The sequence below is a fragment of the Felis catus genome, chromosome D4 (genome assembly GCF_018350175.1).
Source record: "Felis catus isolate Fca126 chromosome D4, F.catus_Fca126_mat1.0, whole genome shotgun sequence".
Lineage (NCBI taxonomy): Eukaryota > Metazoa > Chordata > Mammalia > Carnivora > Felidae > Felis > Felis catus.
Window position 1 is genome coordinate 21,426,872 of NC_058380.1, and position 15,229 is coordinate 21,442,100.

A 15,229-nucleotide genomic window follows, 5' to 3' on the forward strand; every position below is an offset into this window, starting at 1 on the left:
TATCCAATGAATCTTAGAACGGTTGGCCATCTTCGATTAAACAGAAGTCCTTATTAAACCGCAGAAGAGGTAATGCCTTGCTCAGTGTCTTGTGGAACATTTGGCTAAATCTTTACGTGGGTGTGCAAGGCTGTCAGACATTTATGGTGCTAGCAATCTTGGACCAACTTGCACCCAAGAAAGCTTGGTAGGTGGAGAGGTACTTCCCCCACTCTTGGCTTCCCCCTTACCACCAAGGACAGACTCTCCAGGGGATTTGAGCATAGCACCACCCAATGGAAGCTTAGGACTAAAGATGAATTCCTTCTTGAGTAGTTCTGCAGTGGATGGTAGCAACAGAACACGCTAGGTTCTGAGTTCAAGTCACATCCCCATCTTCTAGTTCTGGTTTCTAATAAGGCACGGACTATACTTTTATATTGAGAGGAAGTAACATGAGAATGGTTCTGGAAGTCCAAAGCAACCACTATACCTAGTCAAGCGCTTCTGAAGGGCCCTGGGTGTAGCTGGGTACTAATCTCAGACAGTTTTAAACAAGAGTTCAAGATGCCTTAGAAGATAAGAGCGAAGGTGAATGGATGTCTGAAGACAGATATTCTTGGGAACAGGGAGAGGGGAGGCAAAAAGACCCAAGTGTTTTTTAAAAGAATATTTTTTAATGTTTATTTATTTATTTTGAGATGGGGGAGAGGGGCAGAGAGAGAGGGGGAGACAGAATCTCAAGCAGGCTCCATTCTGTCAGCACAGAGCCCAACGCAGGTCTCGATCTCATGAACCATGAGATCGTGACCTGAGCTGAAATTAAGAGTTGACACTTAACCAACTGAGTCACCCAGGTACCCAAAAGATCCAAGAGTTATAAGCCATAGGTAAGTCTGAGTGAGAGAGTGAATGAGAACAACCCTTATTAACATTACTAGAAGAGGAAGCGAGGGGGCATCTTTCATAGAATACTTTCAGTGAGGGCCATTTTAGTCTGCTTAAGCTTTAAAAAAAATCATATTTTTGGAATTTCTACACCAAAGAACATCAAACATTTACATAACCCCATATCCAAAATGAAATATAGATTCTTCTGTAAATAAAGCGACAAGATTTTTATAACTTACTTTCAAAATTATTTGATATCAAATAACTCATTTACTTTATGATTGACTGATTTCTTCAAAATCACTGCGGATTCAAAATTCTCACAAAGTGAGAAAATATATGCTACTGATTATTTTCAAGTTATAGTGACATTTTGCAAATGTTGAATTTAATGATTGGTAAATCTGAGGAGTGTCATATTTTATAGGCGTTAAATTAAACATTTATTAATTTTGAATCTCAGTCTTCCTTTCAGGTCAATAAATTTTTTTTTTTTTCAGGTCTCAAACATTTTCATGGGTCCCTGAATAGCTCACAGGATCTTGTTGCTGTGCTGATAGTGACTGTTGGGTAAGACAGCTGGTTCCAGCTGAGCCACCTTAGCCACCGGCTAAGGCCAGTTTAGACAGTTGGGGACAATTTGCAAGGAAAGTTCTTAGAAGGTGTAGAAAAATGACCTATTGTCTTAGCTTCAGTTTTACAGTAGCGTGCTGTTTCTATGTTGTTTCTATGGTTTACTTAATTGCATTCCCAACAGAAGGGAAAGGAATGGGTTGAATATCTTCCGATTCCTGGACAGACAGGTTTCTGCCCTAAGAGGCACTTGGGAATTGTGGGCACTGTCTTGTCAAGGCAAGAAGGTATTTATTTACTTCTACTCCGTCTTGTTCCACAAAAATTTGGGGTTGTGTATCACAAATATACATGTAACAGTAATGAGAAAATGTTACTCTCTTATGTGTCATTAGAGGGAGGGAAGGTCTTTGTTTGGAAAATTCTTTGAAAAGCCAGTGAGACTCCAGGATCTGAGTGCCCACTGCTGGAGGGGGTGCTCTTTTCCTAACAGAAGGGAGAGAAATTGGGAATTCATCCCAATGTCATCCTTCATCCAAGGGCTGGACCTGGCAGGGTGGCCTTGCATGGTGGAGTGTTTGAAAGCAGATGGGTTTAAATAGAACTGTCAATAGCTTGTGGTGGGTTCTTCTGGGTGAGCTTTGAAGAGAAAGACAAAGGAAATTGACATCTAAGTTGCACAGGTAGGAGGTATAATATAGATCAGAACAGATATTGCAAAAAGAGGACACATGGAATACAGAGGAATATCCCTAAAGTTAAACTATGAATTGCCCTGGAACAAATTACATAAGATCCAGAAAGGATTAACTATGAGCTCTTTAATAAGATGAATGTTGTGAGTTGTTGGCATAGCATTAGGCATAGAGCAAGATTCAGGTCTTTAGTCCCTTTTCCTTTCCTTCTTTGGGACCTCGGTCATCCTCATGCTGAAGGACTGATGTAGGGTTCTCCAAGGTTCTGTTCTAAAGTCTCTTTTTTCTATCTTCTTTCCTTTGAATATCATTCTCTCTCATCATACTCTCCTCTGCCAAATTTGTCTTTTTTTAATGGCTAATTAATTTTATCAATGATTTGACTAAGCCATTATGAGCTTTTCAGTCTTCTCATTTGACAGACGCATTCAGCTGGTAAATAATGTCAGTCCCATGGGGCGCCTGGGCGGCACAGTCGGTTAAGCATCTGACTTCAGCCAGGTCACGATCTCGCAGTCCGTGAGTTCGAGCCCCGCGTCAGGCTCTGGGCTGATGGCTCAGAGCCTGGAGCCTGTTTCCGATTCTGTGTCTCCCTCTCTCTCTGCCCCTCCCCCGTTCATGCTCTGTCTCTCTCTGTCCCAAAAATAAATAAACGTTGAAAAAAAAAATTTTTTAAATAATGTCAGTCCTACCTGGGAGCTGTGTCTCACATTGTATTAGCTTTCCATTGCCACCATAACAAATGACCACAAATGCTGTGGCTGAAAAACAACACAAGATTTGTTACCTATAGTTCTAGAGTCCAGAGGTCCAAAATAATCTTTTGGGCTAAAATCAAGCCATCGGCAAGTACATTTTCTAGGGGGAGAATCTGCCTCTTTGCTTTTTCTAGCATTTAGGGGACCCTGCATCGCTTGGTTCATGGTTGCTTACTCTACCTGCAGAGCTAGATGGATAGCATCTTCTCTCCTGTCTGATCTCTGCATCCATCCTTACATGTTCTCTCTCTGACTGGTCCTTCTGTCTCTGTCACATAAGGGACTCTTGTGATTACATTGAACCTGCCCTGTAATCTCCTCATCTTAGTTTTCTTAATCACATCTGCAAAGTCCCATTTGCCATGTAAGGTAACATATACACAAGTTCCGGGGATTTGGATGTGAACATCTCTCTGAAAGGCCATTATTTAGCCTACTACACACATCCTTGACCAATTCTCTCTCTCGTTACTATCAGATTTGCCTTACCTCTTGTCTGGAATTCATAATACCCTTATAACCAGACTCTTTCTGGCACCTCACCCCTCCAGTCCAAAATACACACTGCTTCTCATCGTCACCTTGCAGCTGAGATCTGGTCACGCATTTTGCTTCCCCAAAGCCACTCAGTGGCTCCTTACGTATGCATACAGAAGAACTCCCCAAATTCTCAGACTTGAAATCTGGCCATTCCTGCTCTTCTCCATTTTCCAACCACACATTCTAAAAATCAGTGCTCCGCACGACTCCTTCGACACGCCCTCAACTTTCTCAAATATTTCCATCTGCTTCTGGTGTCCTTTCCATCTACAATTTTCTTCCATTCGTACCTTGTTGGTTCAAGTTCACATTATCAGTCAAGGCTCAAATCTAATCTTCCCTCTCCCATGACAGTTAGGCCCATTTAAGCCTCACATATTTTTACCATATCTTTTCCATCAACAACCTCTGTCTGCATTTTTATAATTCTGTGGCAGTCTGTCTCCTCAGACCAATAGGAAGAGAAGCTTTGATGGGGAGAGACCCTCGCTTGTTGAGTTTTTGAGATTTCCTAGCACTTAACAAAAGGTATTGATCCTTGATCAAAGAATGTGAACAGATGTTTGCTTTATGGACTATTGGAGAGTTTTTCTTTAAGGAATAGCCAAGAGATTTATAGACTTGCTCTTAAAAATCACTTTTAAAAGAGCATTAAAGCCCAAACATAAAAGTTTTGCCTATTTTGATCCGCTAGTTTTCTGGCTGGAGGAAGGCTTCGCCTTCCGCTGGAGTACGCTCTCTCTCAGGGAGGTTTAGCATTATGGGAAAGGTCCCTCAGCTCTTTCCCAATCCACTTGCCCCCAACGGTGTTTCACATCTGCTTTGTCATTCATGAGCCTCAGATATGGTGCCAAGGGGCCTTGTCTTCCAACAGATACTTCTGTTCAACTCTGTCTGCAGTGAATGACTCCTCTCAGTTCCTTATCCAGGATATAATTCCCCATTTCTTAGCAGTATTGAAGGTGAGGAAGGCCTATCTGATCTCCCAAGGGGCTGAGTGCCAGCAGAGTAATTAGCTAGGCTTCAGGCCAATTCAGAGCTTTGATCTGGAAACCCATAACCTTCAGTCTCATATGATGGCTGAAGAAAGTGCTGAGCTAAAGAAGAATGCTCTGGGCTCTTCTTTCAAAACCATACAGACATTACCCAGACGACTTGAGAACTGGACTATAGAAAGCATTGTTGAACCAAAGAAGAGATTTATTGGTTCATTTTACTAATCAAACTCCGACAATGTGTCAGCGACCTCGCAGAAAATTTAAACTGAGGCATCCTCTATTCCAAAGCAATAAGGCAAATACAGTTATTGAATGGTGAATGGCATTTCTCTGGGCACAAGCAGCCTCAACGTGAACAGATATGCTTCTGTTAGGACATTTATGGCCGTAATGAAAGTGGCATCAGGAAAAGCCAACTGCATTTTTTCCATCTTACAAAAAAAAAAAAAAAAAAAGAAAGAAAAAAAGCAGGGAGGAAAAGAAGCGTGGTATGACATATAAAAGGCACATTTGACCAGAAGACACATTCTGGTTTTGTGGCCACTAGCTTAAATACAAAAGATTTCTGTTGGAGTGAGGTCTGAATGGCTGACAAGAAATAAAGCAGCCTCAGAAAGCTGCCTGTCCATGTGAAGCACTTTGTGGGCACCACACAGGATGTGGCAGCTGCATTTGGTATCCAACCGGGAGCTATAGATTTTTACTAATGCTCTTGGAGAAAGAGACTGGCAAATACCCTCTGTGAGGTACGCTCAGGAGGTTGGCTCGGCTGCCAGGGAGGCCTGCGGAACTCCGAAGGATGTCACCACACTTCCCTAATGCCTTTCTCTCCTCGTGGTTTGACTACAGCTTTTAAGCTTGAGAGTGAATCATAATGGAATTGCAAAGCGGTCTCATTACGTTAGATGGATTGCAACAACAATGGGGGTGCGGGGGTAGGGGGCTGGGGGGTGGGGTTAGTGGTGGCTGGCGGCGGGTTTGGCCCATGCTCCGTTAATGAAGGCCGCGGTCTTTGTGGGTGACTGGCCGGGATGCTGGGACAGACACCCTGTCTTAAAAATACCTACCCTGCTGGCCTGTCATGATGCTTTTTATCTCAGCCTTTAAATACCCACTGGCTAAGGCTTAGAGGTCTTTAACAACCAATAAAATGCCAGGGCTGCTGGAATGAGCCATGCGTTCAACCATATTAGCTCCTTGAGAGAATTCCCTCCAAAGCGGTCTCTCTCCTGTATTCCTAGTCTGTTCCTGCCGTGACCACTGTGACAGTTTCCCTGTTTGTCCATATTTCTCGCACTTCCTCACCACACCCATCTGATTAGTGAGTATCAACGCATCTACCTCGGGGTCGATTTCCTCCATCCCAAGGCGTGGCCTTTGTCCTCTCTTGCTTGTATCCATGCAGTAGGCTTGGGTCTCCTGGCAGGGCTACTGGACAAGCGTTCTCCACATGGCCTCCACTTGCCTTTCTAAAACACAGGTCTGATCTTGTCACCATTCCCCTTGAAACTTCTCCATAACCCCAGGTGGCCAAAGGACTGCCCAGATCTTTTTTTTTTAATTAAAAAAAATTTTTTTTAATGTTTATTTATTTCTGAGACAGAGCATGAGCGGGGGAGGGACAGAAAGAGAGGGAGACACAGAATCCGAAGCAGGCTCCAGGCTCCGAGCCGTCAGCACAGAGCCCGATGCGGGGCTCGAACTCATGGTCCATGAGATCATGACCTGAGCTGGAGTCTGTCGCTCAACCGACTGAGCCACCCAGGTGCCCCAGGACTGCCCAGATCTTATAGTTTGACAGCAGTGACACTTCACAGGTCCACCTCCCACCATCTTTCTCTCTTACTTCCTGGCTTCCCACCATGTGGGAAACATCCACTTTTCCCCTGATTATAAAATCAGCACATCTTACAATTTTACTTTATGGCACACGTTCTTGCCCCTCTACCTAGACTGAACTTTCCCTTTTTTTCTGCTTATAAAATGTCCTCTTATCTTTCCAAACCCAAAACATATGTTAATGCTGTTTCTGCAATTCTTCCAGGCAAGACTTAGCCAGTCCTTCTTCTGCTCAAAATAATTTGTACACAACTCCACCAAAGCACTTTCCAGACTGTTAGCAACTTTCTCCCCACTTCCTCAAGTGTATAAATAACGTAGCATTCATCGCTAGGTTTTCAGTGCCTGACACAATGTCTAGAACAACAAATCTCAATTTGACTGACAAAATGAACGATTCTCGGGAATTTGTAGGTATGATCAGCTACCCATATAAATAGCTATGTTGACATGGTTCCATGGCGAACTATATAGTAAGAGAGACAAATCTTCATTTGTACAACTTTTTCTTCTCTCTCTTTTTTTTTTTATGCCATTCTTCTCATTTTCTCTCAGGAAAGTCTTGTGCAATGTGTTACCTTAATCTTCAATGACAAAGCAAACATTAACAGGGTGCCTACTGTATCCCAGACTTTTTGGGAAATGCATGTGTCAGGAAATAAGACAGGCAAGATCCTGCTTTCATGGGACTTGAGATCAACGTTGGCCAAGATAAACATCAACTCTACAAATACTCAAATAAGATCTTTTCAGATAGTGATAATTGCTATGCCGAGAAATAAAAGAGGGAGATATTGGAGTAATTGACTAGAAGGCTCCTTTGGATCGGTGTTATCACGTGTCCCTGAGAAGATGTCATTTAAGTGAAAGGCAAATGACAAGGAGAAAGATTCTAACCATCTGAAGACATGATGTGGGTGAAAATGGGGTAGGATGGAGAGCTCTGTGAGCAAAGAGAGCAGCAGCTCCCACAAAACCTCAAAGGAGGGAACAAGTGGTCACATTGAGGAAGAAAAGAAAGCCCCGGGGGCTGAAGAAAGACCCGGGGGAAGGGTAGCCATGCTCTGATGTCTGGGAGAGGGCAGATGCTACAGAGAAGGCTGAGGTCACTTTTCTGATCACCACAGGAAGCCTTTGGAGGGCTTTCAGCAGGAGAGCAGTGTGGGGATAAGGCTGGAGATCCAGACCCTGTGGAACCGGGATCTGGCACGGCCCCCAAGGGTTTCTTGGTATAGTTCTGGAGAGCGTATGTGTACCTCCCTGCTTCCCAGCTCACCTCTGTCTCTGTCTTGATTTCCCTTTCTGTTCCCATTTGTCTCTCTCTTACTGCTCTTGGGGACACCGGGGCATAGTTCAAAGCAACCAACCACATGATGTCTCTTTTTTCCTTATTATATTGAAATTTTTTATGTTAATTTCATACTTCATTTTCTGCTCTATCCTCGTTTATCATCTAGTGGGCTTTGCGTCTTCGGAAAATGCAGTGGATTTTTCTCTGCAGTTTTTCAAATTTCTTGTATATGGTACACATATCTTGATTTGAGAAACATCGGGATAGGAGATCGATTGATTCAATTTGAGTGAGATAGGTGGAGCCCAGCATGGCCTGGGCATGCTTGATGAGGATCTTCAGGGAGGACCAGGCAGCTGTGGGGAACCAAGGTAGAGAGAAGTTTTGCTAGTGAGCAGACTAAAGGGAGAAACACAAGACAAAAGAGCTGTTGGAAGAGGGATGTGAGGGGGCCCCAGTGGCAAATTACTTACTCCTTTCACTTAATTTACAATATATCCAGGATGTAATTCCCTAAGCAGGGACCTTGCCTAATGTGTTCACTGCTATATATTTAGCACCCAGAGCACTGCCATGCCCATAAGTGGAACGAACCAATAAATAAATAAGTGAAATATTCAATAAACATGGAAACTAGCAAGGCCCGCAGCCACTCTGCAGATCTGGGACTCTGCCAGGAGAAGACCAGGAAAAATACATCAGGAAAAATAGGTAAATGAAGAGGTCACCTAGAATCGATCCTGGGATATTATTGTAGAGGTTTGAAGAAGAGGTGGGAAGGGGAAAAAGGGGGAAATTCATGATACTAAAGATGCATATGTAAAGAAAAAAAAGAAAAGAAAAAGAAAATTAGGGAAAGAGAAACAATGGGTGTAGTTTTAAAATAAGTATAAAATTGCACAGGGTTTGAACATATTTAATCAGACTATAAAAGTCTTTCATAATTACTAAGATGACAAAGAAACCCCTTGAAAGGAAGTTTATGAAGCACCACTCCAATCAGATTCAGAGCCTTTTGGGATCATTTGAGTGATAACCGTGTGGGTGTTACTCCCTGTAGATTATCATTTTCTTCCTGAATTCATTTCCTCCGGCAGAAATGAGAGCCTGCGTCACTCACAGGGCATGCTTGGGTGATGTGTGGGTTTCCCAACCTGAGAGCTCATAGAATCACAGGGCTGGTAGTGAACAGGTCAATGGAGGCTCCCTTTCCCACAGGTGGGAAAGCTCAGTCATCCAGAAAGTCTTCATCCAGAAAGACAGGTCTGAAGATGCCCAAGCAAGAGGGTCCAGAGCGCTCTTTTCAACTGGTTGCATTGGGGTTTCATCATCGTGTCCAAACGATAGAACCTTGTTCCTTCCCATCCTTCAAGCCTCAGCTCAAATGTCCCCTTCCCTCTCTGATTCCCCCAAGACTTCCCTCCTCTTTGCTCCCACTGGGCTTACTATTTATCTGTAGCATTATATTTTATTGTAACGTGGATAGCTCAATTACCAAGCATATATTATGTACCACACAGTTTATTCATATAGTCATTTATTTTATCATCCATTCATGAGTTACTGAACACATTTTAAACTTAAGACACTGTGGTAGGTATATTCTTGGGACTCCAAGACATTAACCAATTGCAACTGTAGTTCTCTACCTCCCCCCTTCCCACCTACTTATTATAGTATAATGTCTCTGGGTTAGGAAGCGTATTTCTTTATCACTAGTCTCCACCAGAGGGTCTAGGATATTGGAGGGGCTCAGTAATGATTTGTTGAAAGGATGCTCACATGCCTGAGTGAGATAGGAGGCTCCCGACACTAAGTTTCAGATCCCATCCTTCACAAGGTGGTCTGGCCTCGGTCGACTCAGCCCTCTTTTCCAGCTCTGGATATCTAGTACCTTATCAGTCAGAGTCTGGCCACGTATTTGAAGCAGAAAGTATTTTAAAACAGGGAATTAGAGATTTGCACATCATTGACAGCCTTTGGGAGCCAAGGTTAGGAGGGAATTGTTGGTGCCCAAGAAACCCGAAAGTGCAAGAAACGGGGGGAAACCATGATAGCCAGCCACACAGTGATTTTTCAATAGGATTCAGAGACTTACAAACCACCAGACCTCAGCTGCTACTGGAGAAAGGCGAAGGGCTTCTCCCTGCTTTCCAAATGCTGAGTGGGACTTTTCCTTAGAAGCATCTGCCCCATAATCCTGGTGGCAGGGGATTCTGGGTAATGTAGTTCCCTAGGGGAGAGAGCAGAAGATATTGAGGATGATCCCGGGTTGACAGTCTGGCTTTTGCTGAACTCACATTCATTTTCTTTTTGCTTCTTAGATAAAATTACTCCCTGTGAGCTTCAGCACCCTTGCCTCAGTCAGGCAGCAACTTCATAAGTCAACTTGCATCTTGCTGCCATGCTAACATTGGTGACACCAGAACTTTACCGGTAGCGAAAGGAGATCTGTTTCTAACCAGAACAAGGGGATTCTTTTTTTTTTTTTTCTCCGCTTTCCAACAGAGACTAAATTATGAGGTCTAAATCTGCATAAAGCTTTCAAATAGAGCCTTGACCAGTGCTGAATCGACTTGAAGAATGATGAAGGGTTGGCTTCTCTCTCTCGGCAGCTGCGACTTTGGTCAGCCCTTTGCAGAGTAAGAGGAAATTTAATGAACCCAAATAAGACATGATCCTTTGTGGCTATAAAAGTTACACTTTGAAAAAGCTCAGCTGGTCAAGAGCCACTTGAAAATGATGTTACTGCTGGGGAACTCTGTCAAAAGTCCACTCCTCTGGGTGAGTTTCCTTCTCTTTGAGGGAAAACAAAGAGAGGTTTTACAAGCTAGAGAAGGGTCATTTTGCTATTTGAAAGAGCGCATTCAAAAATTGAGACCCAGTGCGGTTGGGAGACATCCATAGTCAGTACTTGTTTATTTGTCCAGCTTTACACCATGTAAGTGATGCAGAATCCTTTCCGACTCTAATAATAACACCACCGTGGCCCTGAGTTAATGGAAAGCTGGAATGGCCAACTGAGAGCCGGTGCTCAGATTAACCACTGTGGGTCAGACGAGTCCACAGCCGCGGTTGGGGCGGGAGGCAAAGGAGTGGAGGGGAAGAAGAGCAGAGGGAGCCCGTCTTAAAATATTTTTGCCTTGTCAACAGATTTCGTGCATGATATTCTACCACCAAAGTCATCAACTGGAGGATTTTCGAAAGGATCCAGAGAAACAACCGCCTAATTCATATTCTATGGCTTCTAGTTGTACAAGCAGCACATTTTAGAAATCTTTTGTGCTGAGGAACCTTCATTTGTAGAACACTTCGTTTGCTTATACAGGAGGCAACGGTGCTTAACTGGCGTAATTATTATGTGTTTCTAGTTTGCCTCAAATTCTGATTCAATCAGAATCCCTAAATCTGACAGCCTGTAATCAAACAAAGAGAGTGCTCTGGAAGCAAGGGATTAACAGAGGGGAATTAAATTGTCGTTTTCAAACAGCTTAGACCAATATGAAAGCCCATTTAGGAGTCTCTCCATAAATATCCCTTTTGTTTTGTCTAATTGCCGGTTTGAATGTATCAGACTCATCAATGGGATTAGGGTTAATAGATGTTTGGTCACGCAGAACATGCAGAGGAGGAATCTGATACACACACACAAAAATTGCACTTAATGAGCTTAGCAAATGTTTGCCATATTTTTAATGAACCCTGGGGCTGTCATTTAGAAATGCTTAGCAACTGCTTTTCCATCCTTGGAAATGGAGCAACTGAAGGACATTAACACTATGTACACCCGTAAATAAGAGGAGCTATTTAAAGACACCAGCCAGGAGGAGGGAATGATGACATTTTTCTGTCCCGCAGCCAGTGATACTTAACGCTCTGGGTGTGGGCTCAGTGTGTGACAACATAGTTGAGAGGCTGGAGTTTCCCGAAGGGCACCGTGGGGCGTGAGGTTTTTGCAAAGGGTCAAGTAACCGGTTTCTTTTTTTAAGTGAAACCTGTTTAGGATGGAATTTCCCAGCCTCCTACCCCAGCCCTGGCTTCTGTTTTCACACCTTCCCCGATGCCGCCCTCGCCAAGTATCTGCGGGGAGGCTTTTGAAAGGGGAGGTTCTGTGTTGCAGCCGCTTTCCCAGCTTTCCCGGGGCCACGTCCACTCTGCCACGAAGCAGGCCACTCCCCGGCTCAGCCGAGGGGAGGCCAGATCGGCAAGCTCTCGGGATTGATTGCTCAGATGATTGAATGATCCATCTTACGAACCCTCGGGATTTGGCCCGAAACCAACGCAGTCGGTGGTAATGGGGACTTATTGAAGCAGGCCATGTGGCTTGCGCTCTCAGAGCACGGACTGGGCCTAAAAGAATCAGCTTTTCCTCAGGGAGGGTTTGATTTGATAGACAGAGCACGAAATGCAAGTCCAATGGATTATGGTTAGAGCAAATGAAGAATGTCTCAGACCCTTTGTTTTCATAAAGCCAAATGATTTCAAGGACTTCCTGTTCCCTACCATCTCCTCCAGCCCTGCCTCTCAAGGAGGCAAAAATATGCACAGCGTCATTAAAAAAAAAAAAAAAAAAAAAATCGTGAACTAAACACAACCAGTTTTCCGCTTTGTTGAAAACGAACAACCGTCCTGTGATAGCAGCTGTATTTTTGTGTTGAGTGATGGGATCGTAACTCTTACTCGAACAGAGCCAAGAAAAGATCATTGCTGGTATTGTACAGGTATTGTACCGTATAATTCTCTTGTAGAGAATTATAAAATTTTCCTTGGAGGGGAGTAAAAAAAAAAAATCAGTGTCATGAGGGGAAAGGGCCTGTATAGTATATTTCGTTCCTACTGTCCTCACGGTAGTGGTGAGGTGGTGGTGAGGGTGGTGCCCGTGTCTGCGTGTTTATGTATTTTACTAGTCATTTGTCATCAAGTGCTCCTTGCCCTCAAGCGACTGTTAGAATATCTGGTTTGATGAATGAGGCTAGAGACATTACCAAAGGCTTGATGGCCTCGTGGTTAAAAAACATTGTCAGTAATAAGCTGTTTTTCTTTTAGATAGGTCTAAATTCTTGGCACCCAAGTCAGTGGATCGGGGGAGTTCCAAAAAATCATTCGTTCGGTGGGTCCCTTAGGTCATAGGTCCAAAACCCAAGCACCTACAGAGTCTAGATTGGTATTATAATTGAATGAATCTAGGTAGATGAAGCATTGGGCGTGGTAGGAACTGCAGAAAACTGAAAGCCACACATGCCCCATGTGAAGAGGGCAGTGACTACTGGGCCGAATGTCCTGACCCGTGAACTCTCAATCCAGCCCTACCTCGTGCCTCTTAACTTTACAGCCTTCTGGGTTTCTGGCATTTTCACTTGATTTTGACCTGGAGGCCAGCGATTCACTGATTTGCTTATCTTTTGGTTTTAAGACAACAACTTGCATTTTCTTTTAACTCCTCTGAGCGCCTTCCTAAACCCCAGTCTCTCGAGTGAATGAGAAGAATGAACGAGTGAGTGAATGAATGCATCGCTCACTTTTGTTCGGCACTAGGATTGTGATTATTTTCCTCCCTCCCTCCTTTCCTTTGCTTTTTTCTGCCTTCCTCCCTCGTTTCCTGGATATAAAGATAAGCAAGGAACAGACTCTCCCCTCTGTAGGCACTACATAATCTACATAATCTAGAGGGAGTGCAAAAACATGTACACAAACAGATGTAACATGAGGGGAGGTGTCTAGTGGGGAGACACACAGAAGCATTGGGAGATGAAGAGATCCCCTGAGTCTCGCTGAGCAGTATTACAGAAAACCTCACAGACCATTGAGTGTGTGTTAAATTGTGTGTTGTCATTTGCCAGGTGGCAATATTGAGAATCCTCTATGTGGCTAGGACAGCTTGTGCAAGGAGGTGGGGGCGTGAGATACGACCTGCTTGGGAAGTTAGCAAACATAGCTGTAGGGTGAGATGCTCAAATGTGGCTTGACCCAAATGCCAAAAATTGTCTCCCATTGGCCAGGCGTCTGAGCCTAGACCAGGCTAAACCCTTTGGCCATCTTTCTGGGTAATTCATTTTTCAGGGGCAGCGTTTGGCTATTTAACGGACACTGATTCATCTAAAGACAATGTTTATGTTTTTGTCATCTCGCAAATATTTTTTCAAGAATGTTCAGTTGTTTTGCCAATTCAAATCATTCCAGCATGCCCTTCTCAACACCTACTAAGGACGTGGCAGTGTGACATGAAAAATGGGGTTACAGAGGCTGTATGTCATCACCTCTCTTTGAAGATTTAATAATCTCTCAGGAACATTGATGAAGCTACTTTTAAAAAGGGTGGGTGGGGGGGTGCCTAGGAGGCTCAGTCAGTTGAATGTCCAATTTCGGCTCAGGTCGTGATCTCAAGGATTGTAGGTTCGAACCCCCCATCAGGCTCTGTGCTTACATATGGGAGACTATAGCCTCCTTTGGATTTTGTGTCTCCCTTTCTCTGCCCCTTCCCTACTCATGCTTTGTCTGTCTCTCTCTCTCTATCAAAAAAAAAAAAATAATAATAATGATAAAGCACATTTGAAAAAGGGTAGGGGGAGTTTTGGGGAAAACAATCCATGTTTTTATTCAAAAAAAAAAAGGAAAATGCCTTTGTTTTTTGTAACTTTTCAAATTTAAAGTCAGAGATTTTCTTAGCTAAGAACAAGAGGTTCAATGAGTATTTTCTCATAAAAAAAAAAACAGTAAAAGATGCAAAATTTGGATCAAAATCCTCTTTGGGAATGGAGGGAGGAAGGACTGGCTAGAAATCCTAGGTTAGTCTATTTAGGCTTAGTTTAGCCTTTTCAATGTCTGGAATTGGCTATGTTTATAAATTCCATAAATTAAAGTATCACTGTGTAGCTTTGGGTGTCTCAGAAATTTAACGCACAATTCTAACATAAGGCCAGCATTACAGGGGAAAAATGCTGGTTTACCACTGTGCCTGTCTTCTGAGAACTTAGATGTAGTATAAATGATACAACCAAGAAAGGACTATATTTTAAAATCTGGCATTTTCATTATTTTATCTATGCCTGAGTTTAAGACTGTATTTTTTTTATTATTTAAAAAATTGTTGGGGCGCCTGGGTGGCGCAGTCGGTTAAGTGTCCGACTTCAGCCAGGTCACGATCTCGCGGTCCGTGAGTTCGAGCCCCACGTCAGGCTCTGGGCTGATGGCTCAGAGCCTGGAGCCTGTTTCCGATTCTGTGTCTCCCTCTCTCTCTGCCCCTCCCCCGTTCATGCTCTGTCTCTCTCTGTCCCAAAAATAAATAAACGTTGAAAAAAAAATTTTTTTTTAAATTGCTTTGTGGCTCAGTTAGTTCAGAATCAGACTCTTGGTTTCAGCTCAGGTCATGATCTGTGAGTTCAAGCCTCACGTTGGGCTCTGTGCTGGCCCTGGGGAGCCTGCTTGGGATTCTCTCTCTTTCTCTCTCTCTCTCTCTTTGCTCCTCCCCAGATTACTGTCTCTCTTTCTCTATCTCTCAAAAAAATGAATGAACATTAAAAAATTTTTAAAAAATTGCTTTGAATTGTAAGTTACACATAACATAAAATTTACTATTTTAACCATTTTTTTTAATGTTTATTTATTTTTAAGACAGAGAGACAGAGCATGAATGGGGGGAGGGTCAGAGAGAGAGGGAGACACAGA

General features: G+C 43.3%; 1 long non-coding RNA gene across 1 annotated transcript; it reads left to right on the forward strand.

Annotated features, from left to right (window-relative positions):
• The first annotated feature begins 1,376 nt into the window (after positions 1–1,376).
• LOC109493747 lies at positions 1,377–11,053 on the forward strand. The gene is made up of 3 exons (XR_002737755.2): positions 1,377–1,440; positions 9,889–10,348; positions 10,718–11,053. It is a non-coding gene; the product is annotated as an uncharacterized LOC109493747 (long non-coding RNA).
• The last annotated feature ends 4,176 nt before the right edge of the window (positions 11,054–15,229 follow it).